The sequence below is a fragment of the Sabethes cyaneus genome, chromosome 1 (genome assembly GCF_943734655.1).
Source record: "Sabethes cyaneus chromosome 1, idSabCyanKW18_F2, whole genome shotgun sequence".
Lineage (NCBI taxonomy): Eukaryota > Metazoa > Arthropoda > Insecta > Diptera > Culicidae > Sabethes > Sabethes cyaneus.
Window position 1 is genome coordinate 69,224,144 of NC_071353.1, and position 25,637 is coordinate 69,249,780.

The 25,637-nt window shown below is 38.8% G+C and overlaps 1 protein-coding gene across 1 annotated transcript in view; it reads right to left on the bottom strand.

Moving 5' to 3' along the window:
* Positions 1–25,637, bottom strand: part of LOC128746179 (protein unc-13 homolog 4B) — a 110,175-nt gene that overhangs the window by 84,054 nt on the left and 484 nt on the right. The gene's annotated exons all lie outside the window — the stretch shown is intronic.

Here is a 25,637-nt window from a genome sequence, read left to right on the forward strand (position 1 = left end):
ATCATTTCTTTTGTTACAAATAAAATCTAGAATCAATTTGAAACTAAAAAATAATTTTGGCCAAAAATCGCAATTTTCCGACTATTGTGCGTTGTATAGAAGTGTTGGCTGAGCCGTTTTGCGCAATATTTAATAAATCTTTCGAACAAAGTAAATTTCCCGATATTTGGAAGCAATCGTTTATGTTTCCAGTATATAAATCGGGCGATAGCCGTGATGTAAGGAACTACCGCGGGATTACTAGTCTCTCCGCGGCATCAAAATTGTTTGAGATAATTGTGAGCGGTGTAATACTGTCCCGAACTAAAAACTATATATCCACTGTTCAACACGGCTTTATGCCTGGTCGATCTGTCTGTACTAATCTGTTAGAGTTTACCTCGACGTGTATTTTGCAAATGGAAGAGAAAAAACAGGTTGATGTCATCTATACCGACCTGAAAGCGGCTTTCGATCGGATTGACCATGCAATACTTTTGCGAAAGCTCCAACGACTTGGTGCATCCCAGAAAATGATTGATTGGCTTCACTCATATCTTGGCGATAGAGTACTACGTGTGAAACTAGGATCCAGTACTTCGTCAGTGTTTAGCAACAAATCTGGAGTTCCTCAAGGTAGTAACTTGGGTCCTTTGCTTTTCTCATTGTTCTTCAATGATGTTGCGATTCTGCTAGAACACGGCTGCAAGTTAGTTTACGCCGATGACCTGAAATTATTTGGTACGATAGATAATGAAGATGACTGCCGCCGTTTGCAGCATTTGCTCAATCTATTTACTGAATGGTGCAGACTTAATTGGCTTATCATCAGCATTTCAAAGTGTGAAGTTATGAGTTTTTACCGGATTAAAAATCCAATTTGCTTTGGTTATACTATCGAAGACATTGAACTTCGCAGAGTGGATCAAGTTAGCGACCTGGGTGTCTTGCTGGACACTAAATTGACGTTCAATCTACACTGTGAATCAGTCATTTCCAAGGCGACCCGACAACTTGGATTTATTGCTAAGATTGGACGGAACTTTAGAGATGTTTACTGCTGAAATCATTATATTGCGCTTTGGTTCGTCCGCTACTTGAGAGCTGTAATTTGGTTTGGTCCCCCAGTCATCTTACTTGGAACCTACTGATCGAACGTGTGCAACGTAGGTTTATTCGGCTGGCTCTACGACATCTCCCATGGCGGCATCCTGATAACCTGCCACCTTACCCGAATAGATGTCGTCTACTTGACCTCGATACCCTCGAACGCAGGCGTAAAATGCATCAGGCTATATTCGTAGCTAAACTTATCAACGCCGAAATTGATTCTCCAAAATTGCTATCTATGCTTAACTTTCGGGCATCGCAACGGACATTACGCTCAACTGGCTTGCTGCAAATACCGTTTCATCGGACCGCGTTTGGAGCTAATGAACCGATTACGGAATGCATTAGGTTGTTCTCAAAAGTCGAAGAACTGTTTGACTTCGGTATGCCTTCGCACTTATTCGCGCAAAAGATAAGAAGATCTAATTTACTGTAATCTGTAATCAATTTTATTCATGTAGACAATTTATAGTCAGATGAAGTACTCAAATAAATAACAAATAACAAATAACAAATTTAGTAGTGGTAGGGTTGTCAAGTTTGAAAATTACAAAAACCGGCTGGTCGGTCCTGCCTTCAAAAAATGTGGGGGGGGGGGTGTTGTGGCAGCATAGCATTGGAGGATTTGCCTGGAACGGTTGACAGTTTCCCGTGTAATGGGAAGAACAGTCAGTTGTGGAGATAGCGAACGGTAGGACATCACAGTCGAAACCACAACGAACATTGAATTGATTATTGAAGTGTTGCAGATATAGTAGGCATAGCATACCTATAGTAGAAATTTATATAAAGAGTGACATTGAGTGTAAAACCGATCATTAGCATTTGAGAAGCTCTCGAATAAACATTGTTTTAAATAGCTGCCTACAGAAGATAGCTAGTATCAGAGTGACAACTACTTGCTTCTGGCGCTATTTAATGTATACATATTACCGCCAGAAGCAAAGTATTGTCACTGCAAAACTGGCTATTTATCTTCAATAATCCACTGCACAGGATTGCTAATAAATTTATCAAAAAATTTACAAATTAGACAAAAAGTACAAATCAGGCTTCATATATCGGAAAACCGGCCTATGTGCAGGATTGACCGGCCACCGGCTTTGCAAGTGAAAAACCGGTCGGACCGGCCAAAAACCGGCCACTTGACAACCCTACCAGTGGTTCGTCGCAGTTAACGATTACCGGCTGCAAAAAAGGCATGTTCGTCTTTTTTGAGTCTCTGTCATTCATGTATTTGGTCTTCGACGCATTTGTTTTAAGCCCAATCCTCCTAGCCTAGTTCAACGTTCCTAGTCCCTGGTTCAACGCAACTGGCCTCCGCCTTGGCAAGGTTATTGGTTTTAACCCCTTTCCTCCCAGCGTTACGAAAACGCAACGCACTCTTATCTCAATTCTAGGGAAGGCTAGGTTTGAGATATCAACTTGGGTCCTAAGAAACAAAGAAAGAAATCTAATCGACATGGTTTTTTCCAAAGCTCAGATGTTTTTTGCATGCCAGGAGGGCATTGGGTTAAAAGGCCACTGCGACAATCTTATTGATTGTCTTTTTGGGGCAAGCTCCGATTGCTGTACACAGTTTACGGACATAGTGCTCATACCCATTGATGGAGTTGAGCCGGATAGTTGTAATCCTGTGCCCCAATTCGGTACTACGCGGTTAATAAACCTAATGAACGTTGCGGGATTCAGGAGTAAAAAGGAAACTTTCGAAGAAATTTTAAAAATAACCACGCTAATAATTTTCGCGTGGGACTCTAAATAGGTGGAAACTCCGCAATATAAACAATCTTTAATTTTTTTAAGTTAACAGGAAAGCAATAATTTGTGTTTTGATTTTGTTAAATTGTTTTCAAATGCACATAGCAATAACTCTAAAATCTATTGAGAATTGAAGATAGACAATGTTAATACTCTGATAAATGTTACATACAACGCATGTAGCATGTATATATGCAGTATGTAGCATGTATGTATGAAGAATCCTATTATTAAAACGAGGTCGTATCTTGTCACAATTCCTCTTATTTCCCCCCAGAAAACATTTCTGGCTGCGCCCGTGCCAAAATGGCGAAGTTGCAAAAGGAGGCAGAACGGAAGTTGACCTAAGAAACAACAAGTGGAAAATCGGGCTTTTGTCCTTCGTAATACACCGCGGTACGAAGCTGACAATGTACATAGCCCTCATTAGACCGGTAGTTCTTTATGGATTTCAAGCTGCGACGCTACTCACCGGGACATTCCCTTCCTTGCCGTGTTCGACCGGAAGGCATTAGCGGAACTAGCGCACATTTCTAGGGGGGGCTATAGTCCCCGGTATTTTTTTCGACCATTTTTTTGGTCGGCCAGGTCCATTTTTCTAGAAGGGTAAATCTAAGCCCCTTCTCACCGCCCCTCCCCACTAGTTCCGCCAATGCCGGAAGGTGCTGCGGATAATAATATTGATAATACAAACTGAAAGCAGAGAACTACAGGCGCTACTTGAAGACTCTCATCGTACATCTGGTTTCCAACATGCGAAAAGGCTGAACTCGAAAGCAATTTGCGGCTGCTGGAACGCCTGGAAAATTGATGATGAGTAGTCCTAGATCGACCTGAATTGAGACGAATCATTTCTTCGCATTGCATGTGTTTTAAAGCCTTTGGTATGAGAAATTTCATTTCGACCCTTTTCCATTTCTCTTCGCACGAAGTTTCTTGAAGGCTTAATTCTCAAGATATTTTTATTTGGAATATTGGCTTTTATACTTTTTATGTCATTTGGAGCGTTTCCAACTGAATATGCTGCAAAATAAACCATTTTTGCCACGATTTTTCATTCATCATAGTTTTTTGGTCAAGAGACTTCAAAAGAATGAGATTTTTTTTTTTCAAAAAATCGTATCTTGAAAATTACTTATATAATCAAAATGACGTCACGTCAAAATCACTGAAAAAGCAAAGTTTTCAAAATCATGATAAAATTTTGAAATGAAATCTGACTGCTCTTTTTACACACTCAAAAGCAAATTGTTGCAACCCGATGTTCAGATCTTAGAAAAATTACTAAAGTTACACAAAAAAAGTAGAACGTATTCTTCAAGAGCAACATTTATTTGAAAACACTATGTTAAAACGGGTCACAACATTTTGCACTCATTTTTGTAATCGGTTCGCTACAAATTAAACAACAACAAACAAGCCACATAAAGATTTCATTGCAAGCTTTATGTTCATAGAACAGAATTACGAGAATTTGCGAGATATTTTAACAAGTGTATTCAATAAAACGAGTCGCTATGAAGATAAACATGAAAAATACGCGCGTTGAATATGACAAACGGGTAGCATATAAAAACCAGCAATTTTTATATGGCTGCCTGGCACCATATATTCAAATGCATATGACTAGGGCTCTATTTTGATATTACACTGTGACATATATCTGGCGCCGAATAGTATGACAAATCTTGATCATATATATGGTGTCATTTGTTCATTGCCATATAAATATGGCTATTACGCCGCTACATATATATGACATAAGACTGTATGACGGGCCGCCGCCATATGTATGTCGCCATATTAATTATGCCATATTTATTTGGCTATTACACCTATATGACAAATTTATATGGCAAACTAGTCATATTTGTATGCAAGTGTAATAGTACCTTTACTCCTTTAGCTGCTGGTGAAACATTTGTGTAGTGAATAATCAAGTTATGAAACATTTTAGCGCAATATAGCGAATATTGTGCATAGGAAGTTAGTGGAAAACGCAAATGGTTAAATTTTTTTTGTTGGATTATAGTGACTTTAACAGGTGAATTTATTTCGTGAATTCTACGGGGTTGGGATTTGAACCCGAGTCCTCGACGTGAGAAGCGGGAATGCTAACCACTACACCGGGATTTTTTTTAGTAAGGTACACCGGGGCAAGTGGGACCTAAAAATGCATAGTTTGGGTTTATTTCACTGTGTTTTCTATACCTATGATTATTTCAAAATTCTTTTAGCACAGAAACTCTTCAGTGGTATCACTTCGAAGAATTAATTACGAAAAAGGCCTATCAATTTACATGAAATGGATCTGGAGGAGAATTTTCAAAATTATGGCGATAGGTCCCACTTGCCCCATTTACCGGGGTAAGTGGGACCTATATTCAAATTTGATTAAAAAGCATGAAATAATAGTAAATTGTGTAAGTTAATATACAGCAATGTTAAAGCATTGCAAGAAGCAATCAAAAACAATATTTGTACGAAGGGTTCTTTCAAAAATAGCATAACAAAATCAGATCACAACGGGCGACTTTATAATTTATATAAAACACAGATCGTGAGCAATAACGCCGTAAAGCATTATTGTAATGAAACGTAGTTGAATATGTCGTTGTATCCAATTCTTGCGAGACGTAATTTAGGATTAACCATTGTTTACTAGCTCGAAAATACGATTATGATCTGTTGGTTCTGCCATGCCCAATTCGGTAGAGCTACTCATAAGAGATAGTTACGCTATAATAACCACAACACTTTATTGTTTCAATTCCAGCTGCAGATTTGCTTAATTATATCAAATTTGCCTTTCCAAATTCAATTAACATCGTTTAGGTGTAACCAAAATGTGACCAAACTGTTTGTTCCCTTATAAGCTGTGCAATGTGCATATCGGCTTCTTTTTCGGGGCCCCTTGGTTTAGTCCTTTTCGGTTTTACTTTAAAGCTTTACTGGTATAAATATTATGTAATTGAACTGAAAATATTCGGTAGTTCATCTAAAAATTGTGTTAACGCAGGAAGTTTTGTGCTCCCACTTGCCCCGGGTGCTTTGAAGTGCCGACCTCATTTCGACCCATTTTTTAATAACTAGTTTTCGTGTGTAATTTGTTATTACACTCATTATGTTTGCCTACTGTCAGAAAAACATGTACTTTTACGTAAAGCCTGTGGCCAAAATATCATTTATAGAAAGGTGCGTCAAACTTACAAAGCATATTGACAGAAACGCTCAAATTTAAAGTCCAATTTTGATGTTTGAATGCCTGTTATAAATAATCTATAATTTTAATACATGCGTTGGAGTTGTATCTTTCATTTCTAGAAAGGTTCGGTTGGAAACAATGAGGTTGAAGAGAGTTATGAGCTCCGTTCCCACTTACCCCGTATTCCCACTTGCCCCGGGGTACCTTATTTATTTATTACCCAGTAGCGTAAAGTTAAACCTTTTCCAAATTTGCTACCTGCGGATATCTTAGTATTGTACATCATAAAACTTAACTCTAAAAAAAACTTCACTGCTAACATTAATTACGATTCCAATAATAGAGGCAGCCCCTCTCAAAAACTGTTTCAGAAGTTGAGCGTTTAACAATCGGGGGTATTGCGTTATAGTTTACCACACCTCTAACGAACAGTGAGCTTGAGTAGCTAGTCGAGTTGTTGGGAGGAACTATCAGGTTCTGTAGCCGACGCCCTCGGGATGGCAATAATTTCTCAAAGAGTACTGGCGGAGATTATGTTCTGATCAGCGGTGCGCGTAGAAATTCTCAAGTGGGCATCCGATCAGGTTTTCCTGCAGTTGAGTTACATGCGCGTAGCGGTTCAACCCGTAAACAAAACGTACACATGAAATCAGCGCGACTTTTAACCTGTCCATGGAGCCCGCACTTCCCAAGCAACCAAAAGTTCGGATTTCACTTAAGGAACGAACTCGAAAGTTCATATTTGGTTCAAATTTAGTTCCGCAGGACTTTCTTGCTGATCAATATGATACTACATTTCCAAACCGAACTTGATTCCTAATAAAGTACCGTTAATATTTGTAGTAACTTGAAAGTTCATCATGCGACTTGAGAGTTCAACATGCGACTTGAAAGTTCAATATACGACTTGAAAGTTTAACATGCGGTTTGAAATTGAAGCGAAACTTCGACGCAGACACTGAAATGGCGTTTTGATTGAATAGTGAAATTTATACTCCGGTATTAAAAAATTGAATTTTTCCAAAACAATAAAAAGAAATGGTTTGTTCTATGCCTGCGGTAAAGCGAGTGGTGGTTGCATTGGTATGGGTTGTGGCTGCAACGGTTCGGCGGTTGGCCGTAGTGGAGTGACTGGTGGTTCCAGCTTTGCAATTACTGAGGTAAAGGCAGACCTGCACTATCCAGAACTAGCATGTTTTGAAAGCTCACAGGATTCTGGATAACCTTTTTCTTGCGTTGGCTGTTGGCTGGCCGCGTCTGATGAGGACTTACCGGAGAGTTCCTCACATAAGCCCATCGCCTCATCGTAGGATCGGATGCCATTCCGCTTGATCGTACATTCATATTTTAGCCATGGTTTTTTGGGGGTGATGTTGGCATCCCGAAGCATTTTTTCCCATCTTGAACTCCTTGTAAATTGGGCCACAGCATAATGTTTCTGGATTTGGAGCTTCGGATCCATTTTTCTGGCACCGCCAGAAGCTCATTGTGGCTCAAGGCAAGGCAAGGCAAGCTCATTGTGGCCCCTTGCTGTAATTAATTTTGCGTCAGTCAATATTGTTCGCATTGTATATAATTACTAACCAGGATTTTGCGAAAAATGTTGCTACAGAAAAAATTATCGCTTGCTGCTGCTGAAACATTCAAAACAAACTGGTGAACTGTCAAACGCAAGTTCACATAAAGCTTCGCGCGTATTTTTTTCGAACCATCCAGTTCGAAAAATGTTTCGCGCGTACTTTTTCTGAACTGTCACGTTCGGATGAAGTTTCGCGCGTACTATTTCAAAACTTTCACGCTCGGATGAAGTTTTGCGCGTGCTATTTCTGAACTTCAAGTTCAGATCATGACTTTCAAGTTCAAAAAGAATCAAGGGGCTGTCCTTGATGTTACAGTAAATGAGAAATCTGTACATCGAGTGAAATTTATGCAGATCTCATATTTCAGCAATGGAGCAGTGGTATGTGTCTAGGTTACCAAGAGGAGTACTCGACTACAGGCAAGTTATGACAATAAATTAATATTAATAAACAATCATTATTCTTCTGATCTAAGTTTTCGATGTAAGCTTATCATTAATAACCAAAATAAATGGTTTAGTTAAGGAAAAAACAGAGAAAAGTGAAAAATTACTTTTTAATTTTGAAATTATCGAAATTTTTTTCGAGCTGAACAATTTTCTAGTTCTGTTTGAAAGTTGCTTAGCATTCCTACTTGAAACTTGAAATTACGGTTAGTTGCTTAAAAATTAAGCTGAACAGAATTCTATTCATGATAATTTGGGTAGCTGATTAAGCTAAAAAATACACTTTTATCGGAACTTTTGGTTGCTTGGGTTGGGTGAAGTAGTTCGCCAAATGTGAAGTGGGGTAAAATCAACGCTTTGAACAATTTCAGGCGTGTGCTGGCTGGAGCAGCAGAAGCAGAACCGTAGAGCGTTCGAAGGCTGCCATAAATTTTCCCGCATTACTGATTTACTAGGCTGTCCCATTTCAGATCCGTCTGGAAAATGAATCCAAGATTCTTCGCACTCTTTGTCCACTCAATAGTTTGCCCGTCCATGGTGACAGAAGGTAAAAAGTTGGTCTGATCCGTGTTTCTACGACGACTCTTTAAAAACATTGCTGTACTCTTCGATTGGTTGACGAACAACTGGTTACGTTGAGACCATTCCATTATTCTCGCCAGATCTTCGTTCATCATCCGCAAATGGTTAAATTTTTATTGTTGGATTATAGTCACTTTAACAGGTGAATTTATTTCGTGAATTTTACGGGGTTAGGATTTGAACCCGAGTCCTCGGCGTGAGAGGCGTGAATGCTAACCACTACACCGGGATTGCCCCGGTTAAGTTTGGTTTATTCAGGTTCATTGCAATAAGTAAGCTGAAGAATGAAGAATACTCATATGATTTTTCTGGTACCCAGTTTAAACTGATTTAAGGAACATACAATCATGACGCAGTATGCCAAAAATATAAAAGAGGAGACGTGTGATGGCGGAGAAACAGGCGTTCATACAAAGCTACGTAGAATTAAAAGTCATTAAAAGTAAGGTAAAACATCGAAAGAAAAATTTGTTCTCTAATATGTACCGTCAAACGGGGTAACTTGCAAGAGTTCTCAACTTTGAGAACATTTGATCAACACGAAGATATAAGGTCTACACTAGAACGATTGCACACATTTAGCGAAAATATACGGTCAAAGTTTGCTATTACAGAAATTATAAACTAGTTTATTGTAAGTTTCGCCTTCAACGGGCCATATTATTTTAAGATTTTCTGAATATAATGATTTGAATTAACTTCTTTTGATTCGAATGTGCAAATATTAATTCGAACATGCTTTTATTTATTGATTTATTTCTTCAACATATAGTTGCACAGATTATTCGCTAACTTAAGGCCTTAATTCTATGTTTATAGGTACATTTCTGATATTAAAGTCGAACACACTTGACGTTTCATTAAAAACACGGCAGCACATAGTCGACGGTTTATTGTGGCCATGGTTGGTACGGTGGGAACGATGCCGTAGCAGTGTATAGTTACTCAGTTGCCTAGGAGGGACAGGTATGCACAACAGACTAAGAAATGGGCTGCAGTCAATATCCCCGTTGATAAGTCCGATAATAAACACGCGCTGAAGTAGTTTTCTTGTAGCTGCTAATGTATCGATGTCAATAAACCTGCAAGCCTGTTCTATATATGGAGGAAGATTCGCTGTATCGTACCACGGTATGACGCGTAATGCATATCTTATAATATTCTTTTGGATTGACTCATTTTTATTCGCATGCACCTTGTAGTAGGGTGCTCATATCATAACCCCATACTCAAGCAAGCTCCGAACGGGTGTACAGTATAGCGATTTCAGTGCATAGATGTCTTGAAAGTCGTTAGGGTTTCTCATTAAAAAACCAAGCGTTGCATATGCCTGAGTAATAATTCTGCATACATGCGACGTGAATCTGATTTTCGTGCCAATGTTCTTAACCGTATGGACACGAAGCAAGCTACTGTGTCCTATGCTATACTCGTATATGGCTAAATGATATGACCCAGCATTTTAAAGCATTCATTTGCATGCCGTTCAATGTACACTAATGTAAAAGTGTACGGATATCGTCCTGGAGGGCGCAGCAGTCTAGCAGTCGTTAACGAAGAGAATAAAATTAAAGGCCCAAGATGGCTGCCCTGAGGAACATCCGATGGTATCACAAAACTGGACGAGCTAACACCGTTAATACTGACAAAGACTGAGCGATCGGTTAAATAGGACAGCATCCACTGAGTAATCCAGTTGGGTATATCACAATAGATCAACGATACTGGTCGCAGTGATGAGTCCACACATGGAAAAAAAATCCAGTTGGGTAATCCTAAGCATCTCATTCTTTCAACCGCGAGTGCGTGTGGAACCTTGTCGAAGGCCTTGCTGAAGTCAATATAAATTGCATCAACTTGCCGTCTTTTTTGGATGCTGGAGATTAATGAGTCCACAAATACCATCAAATTAGTCGTCGTGGAGAGTTTATTTACAAAACCATATTGATGCTCAGAAATTATTCGCCGAACCACACGATATACCACATCATATACCACTTTTTCGAGAACTTTGGGAAGACAGCTTAAGATGGAAATCCCACAGTAGTTTTCGATATTATGGATGTTACCAGCTTTATGTATTGTAGCGATGGAGGTAATTTTCCACGCTGTTGAAAATACTCCACTAACTAGTGACCGCTTGAAAATAATTGAAACAGGTGAGGCGAAGGACGTGGCGAATTACTTAATGAACGAAGGTTTAGAGGATTCACCTTTTCAAATGTTCAATTGCGGTAGATGTATATCGTAATGCACTATACTGTTCAACCAATCTCTATGTTCGTCCGAAGAATGAACTCGAGGGGTGTTCGAGTATACATCACCAAAAAAGTTTGCAAAGAGGTCTGCAGCTCCTTCAGCAGCATCAGCGCGAGCCTTTGCTAATGACACATTCCAGCGTGTCCCTTTACGACCACGGCCCGACTTTAATTGACATTTTGCTCCCGCTAGCAAAAAATATCTTTGTGTCTAAGTTATTAAACAAGTTTTAAATTATGTCTATTAAATATACTTTCTAACGTAGTATTTGCTTTTTAATTTAGATTGTTCTTTAGGTAGGTAAAACAAGTTACATTTCATAACGGGACACCATCGCAGAAATACCGCTTGTTCCACCATGTTTTAATGTGTGTACACTTCAATGTGCTAATTATTAAACGTTCTGTATGTTGATTGTGTTGAGTATTACGTTTTCTTTGTAGTTCAATAATCACTGGTTCATATCCAGTATGATATGAGTCAGAGCCGGCGTTACAATGCGCGAGGCCCTGTGCAGGCTAAGCAGCGAGGCTTAGAGCGGAGGAATTGGATTAAAAAGCCACTGTGGTAATCCAAATGATCATCTTTTGCGACAGACTTCAATCTTAATCTTGTGCCCCAATTCGGTACTACATGGCTAATAAAATCTATGACCTTTTAGGATTTGAGCTCCAGGAAGGAAACTTCCGGAGAAGTTATGCCTAGATAAAGCTAGAGCCCCGTAATTTCAGAGCAAATGCGCTGAACTTTCAATTTAGTAGATGCAGAAGTGGCAGGTTTCGGCATCATCCGATATTTTTTAAATGATAAAGATCGGGACAGTTTCCAGTTAGGAGTCCCATGTTTCCCAACACCAAACACTTTAACTCGTTGAGTAGCTTTTAGCTACTGTAGGATTTGGGTAGAAACTATTTAACTGATTAGTCTACAGCCCTGTATTTAATTCCTGTGGGACGTTTTCTTAATAGCCCAGTTAAGTTTTTTATCCAAAATTATTCCAAAGAGTTAGACTTTCTTACTGAAGCTCTGCCTGAAACCAATCAGTATAGGGGAAGTAACAGTATGTTTTCTTCACCTGGCGAATGATAACGACTGTTTTTGTGGGGCTTATATTAAACCCGTCTTGTAAGTACCATAACATGGTGGTGTTTAGAGCTGCTACCAAACAACTCGACAGTACTATGCCAAACTTTCCTCTGATGATAGGCTCTATGTTGACGGCTTAAGCAATAGTCTCATAACAAAGCTGCGATATCTTGTGCTTCAGCCACCAGTGTCCAAATCAAAGGGGAGAGAACTCCTTGTGAACATCCTTAGCTCATCGAGATCATGACCGACGTATCTTTAAATGATGATGTGATTTCTCTGCTCAAAAGCATTGCCTGAGTCTAGCCTATTGTAATGTGGTCAACTCCGTTATGAAAGACAGCCGTAATAAATTAAATGAAGGACATGTAATCGAAAGCTCCTTCAATATCAAGGAAAGAACCTAGTGCCGTTCCTGATATTTGAGTGATTTCTCAATCAATTCATGGAAATAACTCCAAAATCGGTTGAAGATTAAACGTAAACAATGTTACTACTATAAACGTTGCGTATGTAGGTTGTATACATGAAGACTCGTATTATTACATACGTTTTTGTATGATTAGCACGAAGTCACGATCAAGGCTAAGGCAAAAACGCAATGAGTCTGTGTTGCCAATTATAGCGATAAAACATTACGTACTGTGTTGCCCATTTAATCAATATTATACATTTGGAACGTTTGAAATAGTAACTGAACTTCGAAAAATTTGCAATAACTTGAGAACGGTTAGGCCTAAGAAAAAACTACAAGGTATACAGTCCAAGGGTTGTACGAAAGGGTGACGTAGGACTATATCAGATCATTAGATCAATGACTAATGTAAACTGCATTTCTGGCATATTTATGTTTATAAGAATCTGTGAGTGGCATTGTTTAAGTAAATGTTTAAAACAGAAGAGCGAAATATTCAGATTCAATTCTTCATTGAATGCAATGGTGGCTTTGAAAATACGTGGACGGGGGTTCATTAGTACGAAGACTGCAGCCATTGAGACATAGAGATTTCTTTTAAAAATCACTTGTGTGCATCATAAAGGTTGAAATAGTAATGAATGACCAGCCCACAGGTTATTGTATTAAATATGATTATGCGTAGCTTGATATGTTTCAATAATTTTACTTTAACTCGTTTGTGGCCTTTAAAAAGGCAATTGATTACCAATAACATTAAAGCCAAACCACGTTCATCGCAAATATGACGTACCATTCGAATGTGCTTCTCTTTTGACATGAATGGCAACAGGCACGTAAGTTATCGACGTCGTTTCATTATCTTTTGCTACGAGAAGGTTTTACCAGTGTACTTTTACAGCTTACCGCTTGTTACATAGCAGAAAATATGGTACATACGCAAAAATTTCCGTTTTATTTGTACGAGAGTCCTTATCTTCTTACTACAAGGGTGTGGGGTCTCAAGCCATCATAAAATAAATTCATGCTTCCAAAAACCCCCACATGCCAAATTTGAATTTCATTTGCATGGGAGCTCCTCTTCTTAAAAAAGGTAAAGGCCCTAATTCATTATAGAAAAAATTCTTGCCTCCAAAATCCCCACATGCCAAATTTGATTCCATTTGCTTAATTAGTTCTCGAGTTTTAAGGAAATTTGTGTTTCATTTGTATGGAAGCCCCCCCTCTTAGAAGGGGAAGGAGTCACCGTACACCATAGAAAAAATTCTTACCTCAAAAAACCCCCACATGCCAAATTTGGTTCCTTTTGCTTGATTGGTTTTCGAGTTATGAGGAAATTGATATATTATTTGTATGGGAGCCCCCCTTTCTAAAGAGGAGAGGGGTCTCAATTTACCACAGAAAAAATTCTTGCCTTCTGAAACCCCCATGTACCAAATTTGGTTCAATTTGCTTGATTGATTCGAAATTTATGAGGAAATTTGTATTTCATTTGTATAGGAGCCCCCCTCTTAGAAGTGGAAGGGGTCTCAGTATACCATAGAAAAAAAATCCTACCTTCAAAAAATCCCCAATGCCAAATTTGGTTCCATTTGCTTGATTAGTTTTCGAGTTTTGAGGAAATTTGTGCTTCATTTGTATAGGAGCCCCCCTCTTACGCCCTCCATAAAATTGTTATCTCGCCTCCTCCATAAAATTGCTGATCATTTTATCTATCCAACGACATATGAATTGTACAGTTTCGTCCAGTAGTTTTGTAGTTAGGTCATTGCAAATCATATTTAAAGTTTTTGTCACTCCCCCCCCCCCTTGGAAATTGGCTTGAAAAATCGAGGGGCAAAAAAATAATTTGTAGGATATGATTCAAATTTCTTTTTATAAAATCAATCGTCTGTGGGCTCTACAGTCTGAAAAACTCGAAAAATGAATCTCCGAGTTGAAATAACGCTTGTAGCACGAAACAGAAATGGAAATTCGAATAATAGAATTTCCGAAAACCGTCCAAAAATTCCTTCGTTTTTGTCTTTTTTCATATATTTTTGCATAGAAAATAATTACGTATATATTATAAGCAAGAATAGATTCGGTTTTCACGTTTAAACCTTAAATAAAAATTCTTAAAATCTATGTTTTGTTTGCTCGAATAAAAAATTCACTTTGTTTTTTTTCGCCCCCCCCCCCTTCAATGGCCGAACACCGGAAGGACAAAAACTTTATAAAATATTTGTAATGGCCTTACCAGCATTTGAAATCTTTCATTCCAACGTTACACTTCTATTTTCGTTTTCACAAAGTGCTTCCCAGACCCAGTATAGTAAACAAAGACGTAGTCCTACGTCAAAATCACATCTTCTTCTTCTTCAGCAACATGGAACCGGGGTGGCTCGTGCTGTTTCAAGCACTCGTCTCCATTCAACTCGGTCTTGGGCCACTCGTCGCCAATTTCCTAGTGGACTCAGGCTTGGCGCCGGTGGGGTTGTTGAAGAGGACTATTTTCGTTGCACTGTCGTCCGGCATCCTTACGACGTGTCCGGCCCACCGTAGCCTGCTAACTTTCGCTAGATGTACGATAGGAGTCTCCCCAAGCAGTGCATGTAGCTCGTGATTCATACGCCTCCGCCACTCTCCGCTTTCAGTTTGTCAAAATCACATGTGTGCCGCATAAAGGTTGAAATAGTAATCAATGGCCAGCCCACATATTATTGTATTAAATATAATTACGCGTAGCTTGACATCTTCAATAATCGCTTATGGCCTTTAAAAGGACCATTGGTTATAAATAACATTAAAGCCAAAGCACGTTCGCGCAAATATGATGTGCCATTCGAGTGTCCTTCTCTTTTGACATGAATGGCAACAGACACGTAAGTTAGCGACGTCGATTCACTGTCTTTTGCACCGAGAAGACTTTACTAGTTCACTTTCACAGTTTACCGCTTGTTACATAGGGGCCGTGCAATAATTACGTAAGGGCTTTTTCCTCATTTTTAAAACCTCCCTCCCCCCATAAAAAAATCTTAGTAAGATTTTTTGAAACATCAAAACTCATGCTTTATTTAAAAAGTTAGACATTGAAAGAATATTGAAACAGTCAACAAAGTTTAAACAAGTTTATAAAAACCAAAGTTCAAAAAAATTAATAAAAAACAATATTCATTATCTGTTGTAAATCCGTTTATGGCCCACTCACGAACAGAACGTATTTCAGCATTGAGGTTGTCAATAAATGTTGGTGTATGCTCAAAAACTCACTAGCGTTCACTTAATTCGCATTGATCCACTCTAAATCATCTAAACATGTGTCCTCGTCAAATAGCGTACAAAGAACTTCTTTGCCTCTTCTAGATGACACGCGACATGGTCTTATGTTGGAATTGGCACTCCGTTGCGTCTAATGTACAGATCGGTAATGATCATTTCCTTTCAAGCAAAATACTGACCCCACTCTGGTCACATGCGACATTCAAGCTCTTTAGGAACAGAAGAACAATACATCCTAAGAAACATTTTTGTTGTATAGTAGCTTAGCATCTTTGGTACATCTATACATTAGTTGAATAAGCTACTTTTAAACAAAAATGTTTCGCGTGATAACATAAGGGATTTTGCGGCTGCCTTGCGAGATTGAGATAAGCAATTGCAACGAAATATATTGGAATAATCCAGCTTTCCACGAGCGATAATGGCGGCTGATGGGTACAACTTTCTGAAGGGCGTAGTTAGGTTATGACATTCAATGCAGAAGCGGTTACTGCGGTTACTATGGAAGCCACTATGGTTGTTTGGTGATTGGTAAACATTGTTTAGTTTTCGCAGACCAGCCGAAGAGGAATTTAGTTGAAGAGAATCGAATTTTTGTGCTTTCTTAGCTATCATGTTGTGAAATAGTCTTTGCATTGGGTCAATATGGCAATATTTCAGCAAAGAATAGTTACAAAACTTCCGTATAACTAAATTCCTTTTCGGCTGGTCTGCGAAAACTCAACCAGCAAACAACCGTAGTGGTTTCCATAGTAACCGCAGTAACCGCTCCTGCATTGAATATCAAATCCGAGCTGTGCCCTTCAGAAAGTTGTACCCATCAGCCACCCTCATCGCTCGTGGAAAGCTGGATAGCATAAACCGATGACATCAGATGGCTCAAGAACAAGTAGCCCAACTGTTGTTTCCCTGAGGCAGGGCTAAAATACTCAGCAGGTTGCTATGCCTTTCCTTGCAGTGTGAAGGATTTCGATACTTTACAACTTATCAATTTGAAATTTTTTGTAACAAGTAATATGAGTTGCTATTAAAAATGTGAATTTTTCATAATTTTTTCGTGTGAGAAAATCTTACGTAAGAAATGATTAAACCCTCCTCCCCCCAAATAAGCTTTTGTAAGATTTCGCGGAACACCCCTTCCCCCCATTATGCCTTACGTAATTAGTGCACGGCCCCAGCAGAAAATATGGCACATACGCAAAAATTTCTGTTTTATTTGTATGAGAGTCGTTATCCTCCTACCACAGGGATGAGGGGCAGTGTTGCCACTTGTACAAATTTGTCTGGAAAAGTACAGATTTTTTCGATTTTATTGGTACAGATTCTGTACGGTACAGATTACAGATTTTTGTCATAAAGTACAGATAGGTATGGATTTTTGGAAGTGTCATGCTCTTCCCTCAATACTCGTAACGAGTGGCAACTAAAATTTTGGAATTTTTTCGCGGTTCTTATGCTCAACAATAAACGAGCTCAGAGAGAAATGAGAGTCGTTTAGGCGAAGAGAGAAGTTTAGGAATTGGTCGAAAAACACGAAGTTGATCCGAGGCCCGGAGGGCCGTGTCACATATACCAATCGATAGAGCTCGACGAATTGAGCAATGTCTGTGTGTGTGTATGTGTGTATGTGTGTGTGCAGCTCATTTTCTATCGCCTGTTTCTCGAAGATCGCTGGACCGATTTGTTCGCTTTTACTTTTGTTTGAAAGGTATTGTTGCCTAGTATATTACTATTGAATTGCTTTGCGATCAGACGTTTCGTTTAAAAGTTATAGGTAATAATGTGAAAACTACGTGACACGCGTTTCTCCGGAACTACGCAACCAATTTTAACGATCTTACTACCAAACGAAAGCTCTCGCTATTACTAAACTTTTTACCAAATTTTATTGAAAACGGATAAGCAGTTTAAAAGTTAGCCTTAAAAAAACACTTTTGATAAGGTTCAAATGATCGCCTGTTTCTCAGAGATGGCCAAACCGATTTATGCGCTATTAGTTTTATTTGGCAGGTAATATAACCGGATAGATCACTATTGAATGGTTTTTTGATTGGACGTTTAATTTGAAAGTTATGAGCAATCGTATACACCACACCAAAATTAACAATAATTTATAATGATTTTAACCAAGATAATTTACCTAATTTCAATTATTTTAATATCAAAAGAGAGGTTTTGACACTACGAATATATATGCAAAATTTCATAAGAATTGGTTTTACCGGTAAAAAGATATTAATCCTCGAACGCTCGCGCCAACTTTTGCAACACAGTTACTCGCGCGCACAATAGCCCAAAACTAAAGAAAACGTGCGCACTAGAGTTTTGACTAGGAAAACTTGGTTTTAAGTTTATCGAACCTTTGAAAGAGTTTCTTGAAATTGAATGCTCTATCATTTGGTAGAATTTAAATTTTAATTAATCCCCCTAAAAGTGAAATAAAAAAATTATTTTTCTTCAGTTTCAATGTAACATATTGATGTGCTCTGCAAAGTTTTAGAGCATATTATTACAAGAAATTTTGCTGAAGACAGTAACCTTCTATCTCTTCAGCGAGGACAGAGAAATCTTATTTATTGTTTCTGAGTTTGTAAAATCAGTTTTTCTAGTTTAGCTCTTTTTGTAATTGTTGTATGACTTTTTCATGTATTACAAAGTTATACAAATAGTAAAAATACACAACTTTGCTAAAAATAGTGTACCTCTATGTTTGCTTGTTTAGGAACTGTAGAACTTTGATTATAAAAATACCCTGATTTTAACCCTGAATTATTCGACTACCAATTTGCTTCGTTTCTGTGCTGTCGGTTTATGCTGCTCTATTTTCCTAACAATTGAAAGTATTACTGCATTGAATAATTCAGACATTTTGCTCATAACAAGTTTATTGGAGAATATACGTTAGTTAAACAACGATTGATAAATATGGCATTCAAAAACCAACACATGTTGTTCAGAATACAACAGCGTGAGTAACCGAAGGTTAAAAAAAAATTGATGAAATTTATTCAAGAAAACTTTATTGATGTGAATCAAATAAAATGGCATTACAGGAAATTATACATAGTTCAAAAACCTATAAACTAGACCTTTACTACGCAATGTATATGTTAAAGAATAATATTTCTTCTTACAACTTACTTTTACTTGCACTTACCCACATTAGTAACAACTTACTCAGCAATTTCATGAGAAAAAGAACTATCAAAATTTGTAAGTGCTTCTATTTTGTTCAAATTTTGTAAGCTTATTCAATTTCCAAAATTTTTATGTAAACCTTGTGCGTTGGTTGGCAACGTTAACTAATAGATGAATTATGTTCCGAAGACGTCGATTTCTATCTCAAATAGCAAGTAAGACCGTATAACAAAGGTTCCTTTCACCACTAGGTGGATTAAATCAGGTTTTTCATATCAAAAAAGGGTCTCGATTTTGGCACGGTTTCGATTTTGGGAACATAGGCGACACGCATTTGTTGCCAAATTCGAAGTCCAACTGTAGTGCAAAACCAGCCAACTCGACTCTACTTGCACGCTGATCCAAGAACAATTTTTGCGCCGGTTTCACTTTGGGACATATCTCGGAGAATTGTCGGAAAGTAGGCAGATACCTAAAGGCATACCTAAGGCAGATATGAAAGAGAAAATCATGCATAAGTCTTTCAGACCAATGAGTCTGCCATCAACGCAACGATGGAGAAAATCACGGATAACTATATTCGCAATGAGTTAAAAAAAACTCTCCGTTCCATGGAAATCAACATGCATACCAACACGGTAAATCTCCAGAAACCGCATTGCACTGCGTAATCACGTTTATTTATTTACTAGCTGACCCGACAAACTTCGTATTGCCACAAATTAACCTGTGTTGTACATAAATCATGAATCTCGGATGATCTTTGTCACTTCTCGAGTTTTGCAAGCCCCCCAGTGGGCGGCGCTTCCGACGGCGGGTCACCGGCAACACTCGCGACCGTCTCGTCCTGAATGATCTAGTGTTACTATAGATAGTTTTTGTGGTCTTGTTATTGATTAATGTTTTATGGAAGAGTCTCGAATTTCTCGAGTTGGATTAGTTTTTGAATTTCGCAAAAATTTCTGTTTTATTTGTATGAGAGTCCATATCCCCCTACCACAGGGGTGAGAGGTCTCTAACTATCATAAAATAAATTCAAGACTCAAAAATCTCCTACACGCTAAATTTGGTTCCATTTGCTTGATTAGTACTCAAATTATAAGGAAATTTGTATTTCATTTGTATGGGAGTCCACCCTCTTAAAAGGGAAAGGGGTCGTAATACACCACAGAAAAAAAATTCAGCCATCTAAAACTCTCACATGCCAAATTTGGTTCCATTTGCTTGATTAGTTCTAAAGTTATGAGCAAATTTGTATTTCGTTTGAATGGGAGCCCCCCCCCCTCCTAAAAAGGTAAGAAGTCCTAATTCATCATGGGAAAAATGGTTGCCTCCAAAAACACCCACATGCCAAATATGGTTCCATTTGCTTGATTAGTTCTCGAATTATGAGGAGATTTGTATTTCATTTGTGTAGAAGCCCCCCCTCTTGAAGTGTGGAAGGATCCTAATTCACCGTAGAAAATATTTTTGCCTCCAAAAACCTCCACATGCCGAATTTGGTTCTATTTGCTTGATTAGTTCTCGAGTTATGGGGAAATTTGTATTTCATTTGTATTGGAGCCCCCCCTCCTAATGTGGGAAGAGGTCCTAATTCATCACAGAAAAAATTCTTGCCTCCAAAAACACCTACACGCCAAATTTGGTTCCATTTGCTGGATTAGTTCTCGAGTTATGAGGAAATTTGTATTTCGTTTGTATAGGACACCCCTCCTAAAGTGGGGAGGGGTCCCAATTCATCATTGAAAAAAAATTGTCTCCAGAAACACACACATGCCAAATTTGGTTCAATTCGCTTGATTAGTTCTCGAGTTATGAGGAAATTTGTATTTCATTTGTACAGGAGCCCCTCCTCTTAAAGTGGGGAGGGGTCCTAATTCACCGTAGAAAATTTTCTTGCTCTCGAAAACCTTCACATGCCAAATTTGGTTGCATTTGCTTGATTAGTTCTCGAGTTATGAGGAAATTTGTATGGAAGTCCCCCCTCTTAAAGGGGAGAGGAGTTATAATTCCTCTTATAAAGAGGGGAGGGGTCTCAATTCACCATAGAATAAATTCTTGTCACCAAAAAAACACCCACATGCCAAATGTTGTTCTATTTGCTTGATTAGTTCTCGAGTTAGGAGGAAATTTGTATTTCATTTGTACAGGAGCCCCCCTCTTAAAGTGGGGTGGGGTCCTAATTCACCGTAGAAAATTTTCTTGCCCTCGAAAACCTTCACATGCCAAAGTTGGTTCCATTTGCTTGATTAGTTCTCGAGTTATGAGGAAATTTGTATGGAAGCCCCCCCTCTTAAAGGAGAGAGGAGTTACAATTCCCCTTATAAAGAGGGAGGGGTCTCAATTGACCATAGAATAAATTCTTGTCACCGAAAACACCCACATGCCAAATTTGGTTCTATTTGCTTGATTAGTTCTCGAGTTATGAGGAAATTTGTATTTCATTTGTATAGGAGCCCCCCGTCCTAAAGTGGGGAGAGGATCTTATTCATCATAGAAAACATTCTTGCCTCCAAAAACACCTACATGCCAAATTTGGTTCCATTTGCTGGATTAGCTCTCGAGTTATAAGGAAATTTGTATTTCGTTTGTATAGGAGCCCCCCCCCCTCTTAAAGTGGGAAGGGGTCCCAATTCATCATAGAAAAAAAATTTTGTCTTCAAAAACACACACATGCCAAATTTGGTTCCATTTGCTTGATTAGTTCTCGAGTTATGAGGAAATTGGTATTTCATTTGTACAGGAGCCCCCCCTCTTAAAGTGAGGAGGGGTCCTAATTCAACATAGAAAATTTTCTTGCCCTCGAAAACCTTCACTTGCCGAATTTGGTTCCATTTGCTTGATTAGTTCTCGAGTTATGAGGAAATTTGTATGGAAACCCCCCCTCTTAAAGAGGAGAGGAGTTATAATTCCCCTTATAAAGAGGGGAGGGGTCTCAAATTACCCTAGAATAAATTCTTATCACCGAAAACACCCACATGCCAAATTTGGTTCTATTTGCTTGATTAGTTCTCGAGTTATGCAGAAATTTGTGTTTCATTTGTATGGGAGCCCCCCCTCTTAGTGGGGGGAGGGGTCTCTAACCATCACTAAAACCTTTCCTGGCCCCAAAAACCTCTACATGCAAATTTTCACGCCGATTGGTTCAGTAGTTTTTGATTCTATAAGGAACACAGGACAGACAGACAGACAGACAGACAGACAGACAGACAGACAGACAGAAATTCTTCTTTATAGGTATAGATTTATTTACTAGCTGACCCGACAAACTTCGTATTGCCACAAATTAACCTGTGTTGTACATAAATCATAAATCTCGGATAATCTTTGTCACAATCTCGAGTTTTGCAAGCCCCCCAGTGGGCGGCGCTTCCGACGGCGGGTCACCGGCAACACTCGCGACCGTCTCGTCCTGAATGATCTAGTGTTACTATAGATAGTTTTTGTGGTCTTGTATTGACTAATGTTTTATGGAAGAGTCTCGAATTTCTCGAGTTCGATTAGTTTTTGAGTTTCGCAAAAATTTCTGTTTTATTTGTATGAGAGTCCATATCCCCCTACCACAGGGGTGAGAGATCTCTAACTATCATAAAATAAATTCAAGGTTCCAAAATCTCTCACTTGCCAAATTTGGTTCCATTTGCTTGATTAGTTCTCAAGTTATAAGGAAATTTGAATTTCATTTGTATGGGAGCTCCCATACATTGCATTTCACTTGTCCCCCTCCCTCTTAAAGAGGAGATGGGCCATAACTCGCTTTCTAAAGAAGAGAGGGGTCTCAATTCACCATAGAAAAAAATCTTGCGTCCTTAGCCACTTACATGTCAAATTTGGTTCCATTTGCTTGATTAGTTCTCGAGTTATGAGGAAATTTGTTTTTCATTTGTAATTTGTATAAAATTGGTTCCATTTGCTTGATTAGTTCAAGAGTTATGAGGAAATTTGTATTTCGTTTCTATGAGAGCCCCCCCTCTTAAAAAGGTAAGGGGTCCAAATTCATCATAGAAAAAATGGTTGCCTCCAAAAACACCCACATGCCAAATATGGTTCCATTTGCTTGATTAGTTCTCGAATTATGAGGAAATTTGAATTTCATTTGTATAGGAGCCCCCCCTCCTAAAGTGGGTAGGGGTCCCAATTCATCATAGAAAAAATTTTCGTCTCCAAAAACACCCACATGTCCAATTTGGTTCCATTTGCTTGATTAGTTCTCGAGTTATGAGGAAATTTGTATTTCGTTTGTATAGGAGCCCCCCCTCTTAAAGTGGCGAGGGGTCCTTATTAACCATAGAAAATATTCTTGCCCTCGAAAACTTTTACATGCCAAATTTTGTTCCATTTGCTTGATTAGTTCTTCAGTTATGAGGAAATTTGTATTTCATGTGTATGGGATCCCCCCCTCCTAAAACGGGGAGGGGTCCCAATTCATCATAGAAAAATTTTTGTCTCCAAAAACACCCACATGCCAAATTTGGTTCCATTTGCTTAATTACTTCTCGAGTTATGAGGAAAATTGTGTTTCTTTGGTACAGGAGCCCCCCCTTTTAAAGTGGGGAGGGGTCCTAATTTACTATAGAAAATATTCTTGCCCTCGAAAACCTTCACATGCCAAATTTGGTTCCATTTGCTTGATTAGTTCTCGAGTTATGAGAAAATTTGTATGGAAGCCCCCCCTTTTAAAGAGGAGAGGAGTTATAATTCCCCTTATAAAGAGGGGAGGGGTCTCAATTTACCATAGAATAAATTCTTGTCACCGAAAACACCCACATGCCAAATTTTGTTCTATTTGCTTGATTAGTTGTCGAGTTATGCAGAAATTTGTGTTTCATTTGTATGGGAGCCCCCCCCCCTCTTAGTGGGGGGAGGGGTTTCTAACCATCACTAAAACCTTTCCTGGCCCCAAAAAACCTCTACATACATATTTTCATGCTGATTGGTTCAGTAGTTTTCGATTCTATAAGGAACATACGGACAGACAGACAGACAGAAATCCTTCTTTATAGGTATAGATTTTATTTAAACGCCAAACGAGAAATCGCTCAAATATCAAGAGACGGTATCTTATGTTTTCCTTGATATTGAACACTATCAATGAGCTAGATTCAAGAAATGCTTTCGAGCAGATTGAACACTGAACAGCAGATTGAACACTATCAATGAGCTACATTCAAGAAATGGTTTCGAGCAGACAAATCTTGGGATCATTGGAAGAGAAGTATCTCAACGATTTTGGCGATGAATGGAAGTCAAGAATAGTTCTCCGCTTCTTGATTTGGTCACTGGTGGCCTTCAGAAAATATCGCAGCTTGGTTATGAAACTATTGCTTACGCCGTCAAAGGAAAGTTTGACGCAGTGCAGCTAGGAGCTAAATGCACTACGATGTTATGATGTTTACAAGAGTAACTTAATGTAAACCCCACAGAAATAATCACAGTTAAACAGTGAACTACTCACAATCAGGGGAAGTCTAACTGGACACAGTCCCGCTCTTTATCATTTATCATCATTAATTTTAATAGTCATGTAGTACCGAATTGGGGCACAGGATTACAACTATCTAGCCCAACTCCATCAATGTGTTTGTGCAGTTCGTAAACCGTGTACAGCAATCTAGGCCCGTCTCTAAAGACCGTTACAGTGGCGTTTGAAGCCAATGCCCTTCTGGTATACAAAAAAGGCCTGCTCAACCTGCACAGGACTCCGCGTGCTGTATCGCCGGCTCTGCCTAATAAGCCAGTCGTCGTATGTTCGAATCTCGACTGAGAGAGGTTGTTAGAGTCAATAGGATCGTAGCAACTGGCCCTGCAATTGTCTGCACTTTAACAGCTGGCTGCGAAGTCTGTCGTATACCTTTTACAGGTAGTATACCAAAGAGACAGTAGCAAAAGATAGCAAGTAGCAACAATGCAGCAATTCAGGGCCAGCTGTTGTAACAAAAATTGGTTCACATACATCAGGACGATATCTGCTTGCGAGAGGACTTTGAACCGCCATGGTTTCTTGGCTTCACCGATGCAGCATCGCCGCGTGGCTCCATACACTCAGCCCATCACTTTCTCTACCAGCCACTTTTCCTTATTTATACCGACAAATTGATCACATTAATATTTTTTTGAAACGATGGTTTTTACAATTGATGGAGGAACGGTAGGGGAAAGTAATGAAAATTTTTTGGGAAAGGAGGGGAAAGAGTGGAAAGGAAGGGGGGGGGTAATAGGTAGCTGCGCTTAACAAGTTGTCGTTGTGACTCCTATCTTTTGTCCAATGCTGGAAGGTGCATGGGTCGAACCAACCTGTACCTATAATCAGAGAGATAGATAACAAAAGATAGGAGTCACAACGACAACTTGTTAAGCGTAGCTACCTATTACCCCCCCCCCCCCTCTTCCTTTCCCCTCTTTCCCAAAAAATTTTCATTATTTTCCCCTACCGTCCCTCCATTAATTGTAAAAACCATCGTTTCAAAAAAATATTAATATTAATGCCTGACCGCATTTCAAGGTCAAAGACTAAAAACACGAGTTTAGTCAAATTGGTCACAGACAAACTGATTCGACCCTTGTGTTAATTCCATCATCCATGCAAAAATCATTCATTTAAATGAACAGACATGGTCGCATGCCGGCGCTTAAGTATTATTTTTAAATTATACTTTTTCCAATTTTTGCGTTCAAATGTACTACGGAGGGTGATTATATGTTTAGAACCATCCTATGAAAAAATAACGACCATTAACCCTCGGAGTTTTGCATTAGCGCTGTCGTCCAATTCAGTCGATAAAATTTAGAAACATCATGGAACAGAAATTTTATAA